Below are 15,211 nucleotides of genomic sequence, written 5' to 3' on the forward strand. Positions count from 1 at the left end.
CATCTCTTCCCAGACAATAGCTAGTTCCCCCCACAGCTTGGTGGTGGTATCCATGGCCTCAACCATGACAATTCCATCACCTGCCAAATGTCATGAAATATTACAACACAGTAGTCCACTGGCTTCTGCTATGACAACTCCTCATGTTGGGAGATTCTGTGGCCTCTAACCCCTTACTGAATCCTCACTTATTCTCCTACTACCACCCTCCATATGCCATTCAGTATCTTATTATGGGCCTTCTCTGACTCATAGCCTCATCCTTGCTTCTCCTATAGCTAATAATCACAAGGCAGAGATTGGTAGACACAATGTCCCCGCATCGCAAGCTGTTGTTCTCTGCCCTTCCCTCTGTCATCACTCTCAGTCTCTCTATAAACATTGGTCCTCCTTACACTGGCTCAATCCCACTCTCATTTCCACATTCCACCACGTTCTGAAATTCCACACCCTTTCTATTGGCATAGGTTTAAATCTGGAGATGGAGGTGTGATGGGGGAGTAGTGATGTGGTGGGTGGTGAACAAGTCACTCCCTTGCAGAACAACATGCACACTGCTCCTCTGCCAAGAGCAACACGTCGGCAACAAAAGAGGTCCAACATTTAGCAACTCATCCTCAGAGCCAAGGATGAAGAGTCAGACTGGCCATGTTCGGATGGAGCACTTGAATCCACAATCTTCCTTTGTTATGCACAAAGTCTCCTCACCAGTCTGGGGCCAGCTATGGTCAGCTTGTGCCAATGTAGCCAACCCAGGACTACATGAAGCACAGGGACACAACAGTGAAATGCCAATCTCTTTCGTTCCTCTTGCAGGTGGTGCGTTTATTAAAGTATTTATATTTGTATAGGACATTCATTGGACATTTCCTTTATTTTTGGACAGTGACGAATTGGATTCTGACTCGCAGGAGTACAAGAGGGAGCAGGGACAGAATGGCTTGCTCACCCCTCACAAGTATACAAACCAAAACACAACGCAATCATAAGTTTGAAACTGGAAAAGTTAAGACATATACCTCCTTCGTCTTTTGTGGTAAGGCAGGCTGAGAGCAGGCCATAGTCCTAAGAGGAGTGTGAAGGTGTACCAGTAGTGACCCAAACAGCACAGTATCACCATCCAAAAATAAAGGGAATGTCCAATGAAGGTCCCATACAAATATAAACACTTAAATAGAGGAACAAAAGACATTAATGTACAAAAACCCACCCCAAATGAAAGAACAGAAGAGACGCGACATACTGGAGAAAATAGCTTCCTGAGCACAGTTCCACAGGTGGTAGGTAAGGTACTACCAAAAAGGATATCTTGGTGAAGATAGGGACGATTGTGACCTAACCAGGCTCTAATGCTCAATTGGACGTTGGGGGCAGATCAGTATCACAGTAGCTGAATTGGTTTTTGTCTGACCAAGGTTCAAATAACGATGCAAGCAGATGAGGCTCACTCGGGTGAGTAGGATCATGGGGTCCTTGTCAACAGGCGGGTGTTGAGCAGGGGCGAATGCTTGTGCTTGGTGCAGTAGAATGACGACGGTTCAAGTGCTGTAGGTCAGGGTGGTCCCAAGAATGTTGCAACATTGGCCAGGCTGGTGGGTGTTGTCGTGAAGTGGTATTCGAGAGGGCCTTGAGGTGCAAAAATGAGGTGACAGTTCTTTGGCGGTGGGCAAGGCGCTTCGGGCCTGGCAAATGAAATGCTTAGCAAGAACATGATCATGTGTCGAGGAGCTGATGTTAATACAGTGCAATAGTTTGACTGGTTGGAGGAATGCAAAAACAAGCACAAGCGCCTTCCCTCTTGCTCAGGAAAAGGGAGTCAACGTGGAGTGACCAATTTAGTACGGGTGAGCAGGGAGCTGCGGCTGCGCTGGCCCTTCAGGTTTCTCTGGGGACTTTACAAAGGAGTTGAGGACAAGATACTCTTGTTCAGGGCCTGTTCTTTTAGCACAGAATATCTGTTGCGGATTGTTTGTCCTTATCTACAGAACTCATCACTCCCTATGTTCCCTGGGAGTGGTTCAGGGACCATGATTTCTTCTGTCTTGGATGGTTCTTGGACTTAGTGGATCCTTGAGGAACTGAAGGTGTTCTGTTGAAGGGGCACAAGCCTCCTTTTAAGGGTATAACTCCTCAGGTGATTAGTCTAAAGCTAGCCTGCTCCTGGCTGGAGTGGACTTTGCCCTGTTGCCCCAAAAGAGGAAGTGGAGGAGATAGGAAGGGAGACAGCAACCAAGAAAATGGTAGAAGGTTTCTCACATTGTCCAGAGCATTCCAAACTATCCTATTCCTGCCCCCATTACTTGCTACTGACACACATACCCTTAGACATGCAGCGCCCTGGCTACTCCTCCTAAATGTGTGTGTTTTTTTGATGCCTGGGCCCAGGACAGATCCCTGCTGTGCAGCTGTCTCTGGGGGACCGGGTTACCGGCCATCACAAAGAGAATCAAAGAGAGACCGGTTCCTCTCGATTGATGTCCTGCCATGTGGCAGTGTCGGAGAAACTGACCTGGATACACATTCCCTTCCATAGCAGAGCTGGCGCACAGGAGCTGTCACATGTGCAATCTTAATTGGGATATGGCGACTATTTATTTATTTGCATTTTTAAAGCGCTCACACAGCCCGTGGGCATTGAGGCACTGTTACAGGAATATGTCTCTTAGTTGCATATTTATAACGCAATTAATAGCCGTAGGTTTTTTAAGCGCGGACCCGGGGATCGAACAAGTGTTGCTTAATGTCATCTTGCTTCCAAGGCAAGCACGTTGCCGCTGAGCTATCCTCCCGGGACTTTGATCATAGGTTTTGCCATGCACTATACCTAAACTCATGTATAGCTTATTCTTAGAAATTACCCTGCCATTAGCATGGGGTACTCATGATCATCATAGTTTGGGTACCGGGGCGTCTCTTAGAGGACGCCCCGGTGCTGCAGTGACGTTGCTGTCGCTGCAGCGGTTGAGTGGGCATTGTGTGACTTTGAACATGCTCTACACCTCAGGCTACTGATGCTGCATGGCGCAAGGGCACTATGCTTTTGACATGGAGCGTTACAAAGAAGGGTCTGGATACCCCTCTGGAGAAGGAATCACAGCATCACTTTGGATACTAAAAATCAAAAAAGCAGGGCTTGCCATCCTTGCCAGATGACAGTTCCTTGCAGGCCTACCAATCCCCCCTGTATGGCTAACTACCTGGATACAAATGTAAGTTGTAGTCTGGAAGCAAGCACATCAATTTAAGGGGGGCCCAATGTTGCCAAGATAACATCCATGACCTCCTAATTCCGCGCTTAATCTTGGGAGGCCAACCTTTTCTAGCTCACATTGTTCCCAGGGACATTTGTTTTCCCTTCTAGACAGGCTAGGGGAAAGGGCTTGCTCTCTCTGAGCTGAAAACTAGCTGGACATGGCTGCCCCACACAGCAGAACACATTCTACATATCTCTTTGTGAGTGAGGTAATTCATAGTGGTGATGTTTTCTGTCAGGAACATCAGAAGCCTTTCTCTAATAACTGTAAGGAAGAATGCCAAGGCTAGTTTTATGACCATACTTTCTGCATATTGATGTGAAGAACCTGTTTCCTTTCATCCCAAATGCACCTTACCGAACGGTTGGAAAAATGGCAACCAAACATAACATAGAAGGCATTGGTTACCAAGGTCATCCTTGGCCAAAGAGGACAAAAGGGTGACTAGGGAACACCCCAAAGGAGATGCTGATGCACTGTTTATTTATTTATAAAATGTTTGTAACACCCAAATCCAAGGGATTCACAGCGTTTGGTACACTAGCAGAAACATAGGGTACACAACAGAGGCAGATAATAGACCGGATTAGGCAGTAGAATAATCAGTGTTAGTTTTAGTTATTAAACAGCCAGGTTTTTACAAGTTTTTGAAAACTACATATGACTGTTCATTTATGAGAGCCAGTGGAAGAGAGTTCCACAGGGAGGGGGCAGTGACACAAAAGCCAACATCCCCAGCTCTGTTGCTCTTGAAGCACAGGGTAACTAGCAGGATGCTGGAGCTAGATCGAAGAGAATGTACTGGGAGATTTTGCGAGTTGCAGTTATTGAGGTGAATAGGAGATTCCGTGTAGATACACCAGTGGGCAATATACAATGTTTAGAATCCAACACAAGCTTTGATGGGTAGCCAAAGCGCTTCACGTTTGACTGCTGAAACGTGATCAAAACGTTCGAGTCCCAGGGCGGCACACAATGCTTTGTTTTGCAACAATTGTAATTTGTTTAAACTGGCGGTGGCGGTGCCCAACTGGAGCACATTACAATACTCAGTTTTGTGAGGATGAGTGCTTGTGCGAGTGTGAGGCTGTTGCTTGGTGAGAGGAATCGCCTGCTCAGGGAGATGCGTCTGGCTGTGTAGGCTGTGGCAGATGCTAAGGCGTTCATGTGCCTGGTGTGAGAAACCCAAATGTGTCTCACTTACTAGTCCCCGGGGATCTGTCATCCAGGTGGCCAGGACATGGTCATCGCTATTGGATCCAGTTCCTGGGGGTGGACCAGTGGGGGAGGATCACCTTGATGGAGGGTCTTCAGGGAGTGGAAGTTGGATGCTGACGGGCGAGACGCAGTACGCCATTCCCTGTAACACCTTTTCCCCATCCTACCCTGCAGGATATTTAAAAGCTCTACTCCCCCCCCCTCTTTTGCCGACACAAACACTTTCTTACACAGAGAAAGACAACGGACTAACACCAGAGCCATTTACCTGACATGTCTCAATGCAAGGGTCAAGTAGAGTCATGCAATTGGCAGCAACCATGCACACCTGACAGCTCTTTACCTTCCCCACCGGGATAAAAGGTGGAACACGAGAGTGCACGTTGAGCAAGGCCGAACACACAAAGAAACAGCTACATCGGACAGGCATTTCAAACGGAGAAGAAAAGGATAAACCTAAGCAAGTAGGTTTTTGAAAGGGAGGGAAGAACCCGAGGAAGAGCTAGAGACCTTTAGCATCTGTTTATGTCATACTCCTACCGAGTTTACCTACGAAAAGGTTTGGGTAAATGAGAGGCAAGTATGGGCCTTAATTGACTCAGGCAGTAAACAAACTGCTATACGGGCCGATTTGATTTCAACAAAAGACCGAAATAACGCAGCGCTAGTCCGAGTTGCATGTGTACACAGAGACAATGAAGTGTATTCTAAAATACCTGTACATATTGAAACTCTGGGGCGAATCCTGTGAAGTATCGTCAGCCATAATTCCAGGACTCCCCGAAGAAGTTATCCTGGGGAGGGATTTCCCCACATTTCCTACTCTTTGACAGGAAACTTCACCTCCATATGTAGATTTTTTAACCTAGAGTTCTTGGCAGGCAAACTACTACTCCCCAAACTCCAAAATGGGACTGGGAAAACTGTGAACCTGTCAAGTCCAAAATAGACCTTAACCCCCAATTCATAGATTATTGTCGAAAGACCAGTAAAAATATTCCACCTCTACCTACACCGGCCAAAAGCAATCAGTGGAATATGTAAACGTTTCTGGACATTTCCTGTCCCTGTTCTCTTCCCGGTCTTAACAACGGAAAACCTGGATAATGAACAGGCATATCCACCTCGCATAGGGGAAGGGTATATGAGAAACCCGAAGGAGTCTCTCTTACTAGTCCCTGGGGATATGTCACCCAGATGGCCAGGACACGGCCATCGCTATTGGATCCAGTTCCTGGGTGAACCAATGGGGGAGGATCACCTGGATGGGGGTCTTCGGGGAGTGGAAGTGGGATGCTGACGGGCGAGACGCAGTACGCCATTCCCTGTAACACCGTTTCCCCATTCTACCCTTTGGGATATTTAGAAGCTCTACCCCCGCCCTGTTTCCGCACAAACACTTTCTTACACAAAGAAGGACAACAGACTAACATCAGAGCTGTTTACCTGATATGTCCCAATACAAGGATCAGGCAGAGTCAGGCAATTGACAGTAACAAGGCATACCTGACATCCTTTCACCTTCCCCACAGGGATAAAAGGCGAAACATGAGAGCACATTTTGAGCAAGGCTGAACACACGAAGAAACAGCTACACCGGACAGGCAGTTCAAATGGAGGAGAAAAGTGGCGAGACCTGAAAAGATGACGAGGAGGGAATTGCCCTTGCCCTTTTCAACTCAGACCTGCAAAGCCTCAGCAAAGGGAATCACAAGACCGGGGAGTACAGCTGCCATGTGGTGCGACAAGTGTCAGTGGTTGTTACGCTCACCTGGTCTCTGCGGAGGCATTGTGGCATGGTCGCAGCCCTTCCAGGGATGAAACTCCTCTTGTCTGTTCCTCCCTCTGCGTCTGTGTGGGAAACTGCAGTGATGAGCAGTGCGGTTCCTAGGGGGGGTTGTATGAGTATGCAGTCTGTGGTCCCTGACCCCTTCTCCAGACCTCTTCTCCATGGATGTGGCTTCCCTGGGGTTGCACTACTCTTGAGGCTCACCTGCTGAATGATGATGATGAGCTCTCCGTCCTGCTGCTTCTGGCAGGGGCGCTTGTTGAAGGGAACCGAGTTCCTTCACTGGTCCCTTGTCGTGGAAGTCCAGGCCAGCTGCGACTAGTCCACTTCACTTGTAGGTAAGTGTTCCCCTTGTTTCCGACTTTTGCAATTGTATTTGTAATGTTTGGAATCTGTCCTTTGCATGTAATGTCTCTTGTCTCTGCTCTCTCCCCTTGCAGGTGGTATAGCGGTGCCAGCGGTAGCTGTGGTAGAAGTAGCGGTAAAGGAACCGGCGGTACAGAGGAGCGGGGCTGAGATGGTCCGACAACTTGTAAGTAGCCTTTAATGGTGCCTTAGGGTGTGTGTTGGGTTTTAAATGCGGCACGACTCTGGGTTAGGTGTTTTCGAGAGTTCTAACCTTGTCTTGTCTTCTTTTCTCGTTTCAGGACTTCAGCTTTGTGGGACAGAGAGCGTATGTGCTGCGGCGTCGATTCGGGATCTGCCAAGAAGATGGAGCATTGCCGCGAGATGCATGCCAGGGTCCAGGTAAGGATGCTGATGTTGCAGGATCACAAGGTAAATAGCTGGTCCAGGCGGCAGTGAGCGTCACGTTGCTTGGAGGTGCAAAGTAATGTGAAGCATTTGCTTGAGGGATCGGTGGGTTTATATAGTCTTGTTCCCGGCCACGCCCCTGCTGCCACACCCGATGAGTCAGCACCTGAATACCAGGCCTAGGGAGCCATGCCAGATGAGTCAGCACATGGGAATGTTCTCTGGAATAAACCTGTCATCTGGAAAGTTCTTTTTAAAATAAAAGCACTCCAGCACTGAAATAAAGTTTTCCTGCTCACATCTCTATATGAGCCTGGTGCCAAAGGCGCCAGGACTGAGTCCAGCCAGGCCCCTGTGTTTATGAGTCCCAAAGGGACAATAGGTGAGTCAAGGGACCCATTGCCCCCATCACTAGATGGGGTGATTTTTGTGTTCTGGGGCCCATGGCCATGACAGTGGTACATGAGGGCCTCCTGCGTTGATAACACAGGCAGGGAGGCATATTGGCTACTGTGGTACCATCCTTGACTCCGGAGACAAGACAAGCCAACAGGTTCAGCACAGCCGGTGAGTCTGAGAAAGCTGATAGCAAACCAAACTATGTTGAACCCAAGGTTATGATTGGAAACATTTTATGAACAAAGAACTTGTGTGTGTTTGAACTTTTGGAAAGTCCAGAGAAGGGCCAGCTGCAGAGTGGTCAGGTGCAACTGGAGTGCTCAGTCGAAGGACTCTGGGTGACCCCTTTTGTTTGGTAGTAAAACTACAAGTACCAAAATGCTCTAGGAGTGTGAGATGTCAGAGTGGTCCTAAAAGGGTCACGCCAAATCCCTTGTACAATCGAAAGTCTCTGCCCCATTGCCAAGAGAAAGCTAGGGGAAGGCATACCCCACTTTCTGAAGAGAATATTCTGTGAACTGTGGCAAGTTTGACAAGTGTGAATCCGACAGAGGGATGCCAAAAGAAAGCTAGGAGAAGGGAATCCATTATCCCTGATGAGATGAAGCAAATCATGAACTGTAGTAGAAACTCATGAACCGTGTTAAAGAGGCTATGTCAACCCGATGGAGGGATGCAAATGGAAAGCTGATGAGAGGGAATCCCACATGGTGATCAAGCAAAGTGAACTTTGTATTTGACAAACGTGAACCCGGCTGAGGGATGCCTGTGAGTTGGGTTGAAGAGTAATACACCTGTGAACATTGTGTCGTCAAGAGTGAACCTGACTGAGGGTTGTCCATAGTAAATGGTTGTTTAAAAAGACATTAAGGCTCTTGAAGATTAGAAGCCTATATTTTGAATGTTTGTAGTAAATCAGACATAGGGCGGCCAAAGTTGCAAGAAGGATCCGAGTCCGGCAGATGGAGATTGAAGGGGTGAAGAGCAATAGCCAAAGGTGCAAGATCACCAAAGTAATTTTTGTTTCTTTGTTGTTTTTGTCCAACAGGCCTTCTAAGGCAAGAGACTTTGTAGAAAAGAGACTTGGCCTATGAAGAGGCTAGTATCGTTGAATTGAATTGCGAACTTCGTGCTGGCGAGGTCCAGGAGTGTGCTGTGCTCAGAAGTCCCGGCTTGTCCCATGCTAAAAAGGTGGGTCAGAGAGATCCCAGCCATACCATCCTGACTTATCATTTTGAGAACACTTCTTTCTTTTCCGGTGTAAATTATCCCACACCCTTTTGTAGCTAAGTGTTAAGGATTGGCAATAGGTGTTTTTAGTATAGGCCCTTTTTATTTGACAAGACACCACTAGGACTGCTTCATTATTATTTGAGGGTTTTTCCTGCTCCCATCTTAGATTTAGGTTTAGATTAGGCATTTATCTCACCCATTATAACGTTCAATAAACACTGTTCAACTGTGATCACTTGTGTCTGTCTGTACTGTTGCCTACACTGGTCATGTTTAGTTCTGCATCCAAATGTTTTGACGTGCTTCAGGACAGGTATGGACGTGCTATAAATGAAGAGAGTGGCAAAGGCAGGATCCAGGTATTTTAAGTGGTAAGGGGAGCTCAGTTTTGTCCTCGTTTATGCATAATATACGGGTGGCCATCCAGTTGTATGTATTGATAGCCGCCGTATCTCGGGATTAGACACCGGAGATGGGGATGAGTATTTGGGTTTCATCTGTGAAGTTCATGTAGATGATCCCCTGTGAATCCCGGAGGTTGAATAGGGCTTTGTGAATGTATTGTATAGTGTGGGTGATACGCAGAAACCTTGTGGGATGCCTAGTGGAGCTGGGTTGGAGTCAGCAGCTCCCTCTCCAATGAAAACTCTAGTGGTGCGACCACTGAGGAATGATTTAGTCCATGCAGTTTCGTCAGCTGAGAAATGGAAGTGCTGGCTGAGGTGTTTGCAGAGGGCAGCACCATCAACGGATTCAAATGTGACATACATTTCTAATAGGAGGAGGATAGCTAGGGTGCCTGTGTCCTGGACATGATTCATTTGTATTTTTAGGTCCAGCAGGGCCGTTTCTGTGCTATGTTTTGGGCTGAAGTCAGACTCTCTCTTTCCGAGCAGGTGATTTTCTCTCGGAACTGTTGGACTTGTGTGTAGGCAAGGTAGTAGTTTATAGGAATGGCAGGATCTAGCAAGGTTTTTTTTTAGGAGTGGAGTCATCCAAGCAGCTTTGATGCTCAAGGGTACGGTGTTGGTCAGGAAGGAAGAGTTGTCAAAGTCAGTAATGATGGGTGCTAGGGTGGGAGCGGAGAGCTTCACTTTGCAGTTGGAGTTTTTAAATAATAGAATAGTTTTTAGAACATGTTCCTGTGAGGCTTGGCAGAATGAAAATGTGGGTGTGAGTGATGTAGGAGCTACACTAGACTCATCAGGGAGCTCACGTGAGGGGGCTTTGGCCAGAAGGGTGGCTTTTGTGGTGCTGGTTTTAGGGCGAAGGGTCTGTATTTTGTGTGATAAGGCCTCTTGTATGGTGATGCCTCAAGCTTTGTCTGAGCGAGTAATGGTAGTGCTGCGGATAGGGGTGTCTAGTTCTCTCACAATGGAGAAACGTTCTTTGGTGTTAGAGGCTGCGTCTCAGATTCTGGCATTGTAGGCGTTAGGTGGGAGATTCTGAAGTCTAGCATGAAACCCAGAGAGTGATATGTAGCACAGGCATTCACAAAATGATGTTAAACCTCTTTCGAAGACCAGAAAATAATCGAGATAGGGACTGCCATCATCACCCTAGACCTGACTCTAGCACCCCATATCATTACAATCACTCTGACCTTTTTTAACCCACAATAGACAGACTTCTGTGGTTCCAGCCAGTCCAGGCAAGAATATTGCAATTCCATCTACCTGGGTTCCCCATTTGATTTGATCAAGTGACTACAGATGGTACAAAAGGCGCCACCATCTGCTTTTGAGCGCTAGACGGGTTGACCATTTGCTGGGCTTCTTTATTGCATGCCCTTTCTTTAATGGCTCAATTTAAATCCTTGTGTCTTTTGACAGTGGGCTTCCAGAGTCTGGTCCAACTGCTGTTCCTGGAAGCCTGAAGTATCTGGCCAAAGTCATTCATTTGAACTAATCCCTACTGAATGTGGAGCTGTTCAAACTACCCCATACCATGGGCATGAGACATCACTAGCCCGACCCCACGCGAGGCTTGGCAGCCCTCTTGCAGAGTGGAAGGCATCCTCCTGAGCCACAATGCAGTCTTTCATGTAAGAAGACGAGGCGAGCAGGCAATACCACTCTAAAACAATCACTGGTCCCACGGGTCAAGGGTCATTTGCTAAAGGTGATGCCAAAAAAGGTTCACTGGCCATGGGATTAATCTGTGAACAGAGGCTATCACGGGGCAAAGAGCTGGTCTTGGAAGCAAGACCACGCAGAGCAACAGAGGTTCGAATCCCGGATCTGCGTTTGGAATCCCGGATCTGCGCCTAGAAACTGAACTCAGGTATGGTATAAGGCGCATTATAAAAAAACCAATAACATAAATAAAGTATCTGATCCGACTAGAGCAAAAGTGCTTCTGCTGGATTCTGGGGCAGCACCTGCCTGGCCGAGCCTGAAGAAGGACTGGGCATGGGAAGGAAAAGGAAGGAACGGGATGAGGTTCCTAAAATGGGATAGACAACACAACGTCTTGATAGTCACCTGGGATGACTTCTGTTCCAAACCGTTGCAACTTGTCGAGCACATCAAGAAGCTCATTGGGAATGATGGTAGAAAATTAACTGGCAACAGCACAAGTGCACACAGTCCAGTACCCAAAGCATAGTTGCTTGTAGTTCTTCAGGCAAATGCAGAGCGACCTCCTGCATCACCTCTCACAAGGCGTGGGAGTAGGGCACAATGTGTAGGAATCGCTGTCAGTCCAGGCAAAGAGTTAGAAATCTAGGACAGGGATTGGACTACCAGAATCCAGGCTTGGACTTCCAGAATCCCCCTTTTGGATGCACAGAAAGAAAAATCCAAGCCAGCATAGGACTGGGTATCATTGCCTCCAGAGTACGAGTACTGCTTATCCTCATTGTCCTCAGTCAAGGATGAATTTTTCCTCAGTGTCTTCTCCATTGAAATGGCTGTACATTGACCAGAGACTTGGGTCTTTGTGACCTTCAATGTGGTCCAAACACCCCCTGCGCTCGGATGAAAACATGGTGGCAAGTGCGGCCCCAGGGACAACACAGAGGTGCTGTCGGGAACCCCATGAATTGCCCAGCACTGGAGACGTAGATCAGCAGCCCCGCTGTGAAGGGCAAAAGGTGAAATTGAAGACACTAGCTGTGAACCATGATGTGTGCGGAGAAGGAGGTCACAGGAAATGCAGCACCTGGAGGAGGTGGGCTCACTTTGAGTCCTGAATATCATGGAAATCTTGCATTTCCTCTCCTTTAGGTTCTGATCATTTTTGAAAGGTTCCAGGTCAAGACATCTCTCCCGTGACGTGCCCTGCTGTTGAAATGATAGAGAATGGATTATTTTACTTCATCTAATAATGTATTTCTTGTATAGCGCTACACACCCATAGTCTCAGAGGGGTGAAATAACAGAAGACATTATTATCCCACAGAGTGGTACTCAATGTATCGACCACGGAAGGATGAAAGGCTGAAATGACCCTGCTGGGATTCAAACCTGCCCCAGCAGGTTGCGCCCCGATATCAGGGGTGAGCGCTTATCTCACTGTACTATCTAACCGGGTATATCTCTAAGGAGCCTGGATAAGACCACAGAGATCTGCTTGCGAGTGCTCTCCAGATGATCACCTGACATGATCTGCAGGCCTCCATATCAAGTTCCTTGTATATGTCCATGGAAAGGGGTGAAAGGAACAAAAGTGCGGGTGCAAGTGCGGTTAGCTATATATATCGTGCCGCCACAGCTGCTTCCAGCTGTGTTTACGAAGTTGGTTGGAGCCTTGCTTGGCATGGCAAAAGGTGCCCCAGAGTGGAAGGCAAATTCAAGAGGCTTTTCTAAGGAACGGTTGGGGCCAAATGATGTATAGGTTTTTTTAAGTTGTGAATGACCACATATAGGACCTCATTACGAGTTTGGAGGCAGCCATGGTGCTATTAGCACCATGGTTGCCTCCAAACCGGGCTCCTTTACCAGGGGGATCTCGTAATCATGCGGAATGGTGTTTACGGGACCGCATCCATTAGCGGAACCCGTTAACCCATTCCGCATGGGTCGTAATGAGGCCCATAGTGTTTAGGTTGATTTGACATTTCTAGGATTTTGATTGTTAGCATTTTACTTTCTCATTAAATGTAATACAAAGTCACATGTATTTTTCTTTTTGCTGTGGACCTTTTTTTTCTCTTTTTTACTTTGGGCCTCATTACATGGTAGGCGGTAGCCATGGCGCTATTGGCGCCATGGCTACCCCCTACCGCCATCGGAGTCCGGGTTCCCGGAATAGGGATTTACCCATCTATTCCGACCTTTGCGGGACCGGTAAGTCCCCATTCCGGGAACCATTCCCCATTCCCATTCGAGCCCCCATAGGGCTCAATGGGAATGGGGAAAGAGCTAATAACGGTACTGCTATTAGCGTTATTTGCTCTGAAGTCCCTCAGCGGGTCCCTTCAGTAACGTGTGGTCTGACCACAGGTTAAGGATGGGATCCGCTGAGGGACCTCGTAGTAGGGCGGTAGGCGATTACCGGCACCGGTGCCCTTACCGGTGCCGGTAATCCCCTACCGCCTACCGTGCAATGAGGCCCTATGTCTGTTTTTAGTGTTTTTATTTGTGCGTATTTTTCAGTAGAATATGCCAACAATATAGATATCCTAGAACAGGGGGGTGTCCTACCCTCTAGAATTCAAATCTTTGCAATATTTAATGCAGAACCATTCAAAACCTTATGCTAAAACAATGAGGCAATGGTACTTTTGTCTTATGGGTAAGGGACCTAGAAATACACACAATCATCTGTAGTACTTCTACAGCTCTTTTTAATCTTATTCGGAGACCTCAAAAGAGGTACTTCTATGCCCGGCAGAAGGATGACCTCTGTTGAGGTCTCCTAATCAGATTAAAAATTCAGACTGTGTAACTAATACACTACCCCACACGGTCCTTTCATCACATGATATCAACAAATGTTAACTCACTGATGAGGTGTAAGTCACATAATGTATGCTTACTGCTCAGTCACAATATTGGAGGCCACGTCATGTGGTCAATTTTCGTGTTGAGCTTTTCTGCTGTAGGTGTATTACAGTGTTCACAAGACATTGTGTTCTAGCATTATGGGCACAACTGATTGAATTATGACATGCTTTAAAATAAGAATATAACAGCAAAATAATAAAGAGCTGTAGAAATACTACAGATGATCGTGTGTATCTCTAGGTCGCTTACCCATGAGACAAACGTACCATTGCCTCATTGTTTTCTCGTAAGGGTTTGAATGTTTCTGCATTAAATTATTGCAAATATTTGAATTCTAGAGGGTAGGACACCCCCCTGTTCTAGTGTTTGCTCAGCCCATTGTCCTTCCCACTCCGGGGCTGTCCCTTCATGTTACCTGAACAATATAGATATCGACAAGTATAATATTGCCATTATTTACAATATTAGGAGCATCCATTAAAGGTGTTCTTCCTTACAGATTCCAATCATGCAGCGGTGATGGCTTGAGTAAATTCATGGCTGTACTAGGCACTTACAGCATCCCCGCATGACTCGGAACGCTGCGCAATAAAATTGCTCATTTAGTCATTGGTTTTGATACACCCATTGGATGGCGACTTTAGAGGAGTCGATTATTGGCCTGGTCTACCGGTGTTTCTAGGAATGGGTAGATTTTTGGTTTGGTCTACAAGTGTTTCTAGGAATGGGTCGATTTTTGGTCTGGTCTACCGGTGTTTCTAGGAATGGGTAGATTTTTGGTCTGGTCTACAAGTGTTTCCAGGAATAGGTAGATTTCTGGTCTAGTCTACCTCTATCTACCGGTGTTTCTATGAATGGGTAGATTTTTGGTCTGGTCTACCAGTGTTTCTAGGAATGGGTAGATTTTTGGTCTGGTCTACCAGTGTTTCTAGGAAAGGGTTATGGTGTCATTGGCTCTCCCCCACCCCTCTACTCAGGTAGATGTAGGATCTCTCTAAAATCGCTTGCCCTGACCTACAAATGCATGAATAACCTGGCCCCCATCTACCTCTCCTCACGGTTCACGCAGTATACCCCATCGCGATCGCTAAGATCTACCCTCAACCAGAGCCTAATGATCCCTAGATACAAGCTCCAAACAGCCGGTGGATCCAGCTTCCCAGTTTTGGCAGCCAAATTGTGGAACTCGGTCCCCAGTACCATCAGAAACCTTCCTTCTCTGAATCTTTTCAAACACAAAGCCAAACATTGGCTAGTCTCATCTGATGACTAAGCTGCACTCTGAATACTTGATTACATATGTATCTCTGTACAAACTACCAATGTGTTTGATTACCTTGTCAATTTAAATGTAACCTGAAATGTCGTAATGTTATGTAACCACTGCTGCTAAGATATGCGCCCGGTCGCCTCCGGGCCTGGTTTTCGCTATACAAATAAAACACATACAAATACAAATACAAATGTAGAGGTGGCAGATGCTTCTTTGCGCTAGTGCAGTGACTGTGGCACTTTGGCAATTTATGAACTCTGCAACTTCTCTTGTCTTGACACTTACCAATTTCCCAGAACAGCTACTCACTCTGAGACTGTTATCTCGCCTGCTTGAGGGCCTG

The sequence above is a fragment of the Ambystoma mexicanum genome, chromosome 1p, assembly GCF_040938575.1.
Source record: "Ambystoma mexicanum isolate Mex_15411 chromosome 1p, UKY_AmexF1_1, whole genome shotgun sequence".
NCBI lineage: Eukaryota > Metazoa > Chordata > Amphibia > Caudata > Ambystomatidae > Ambystoma > Ambystoma mexicanum.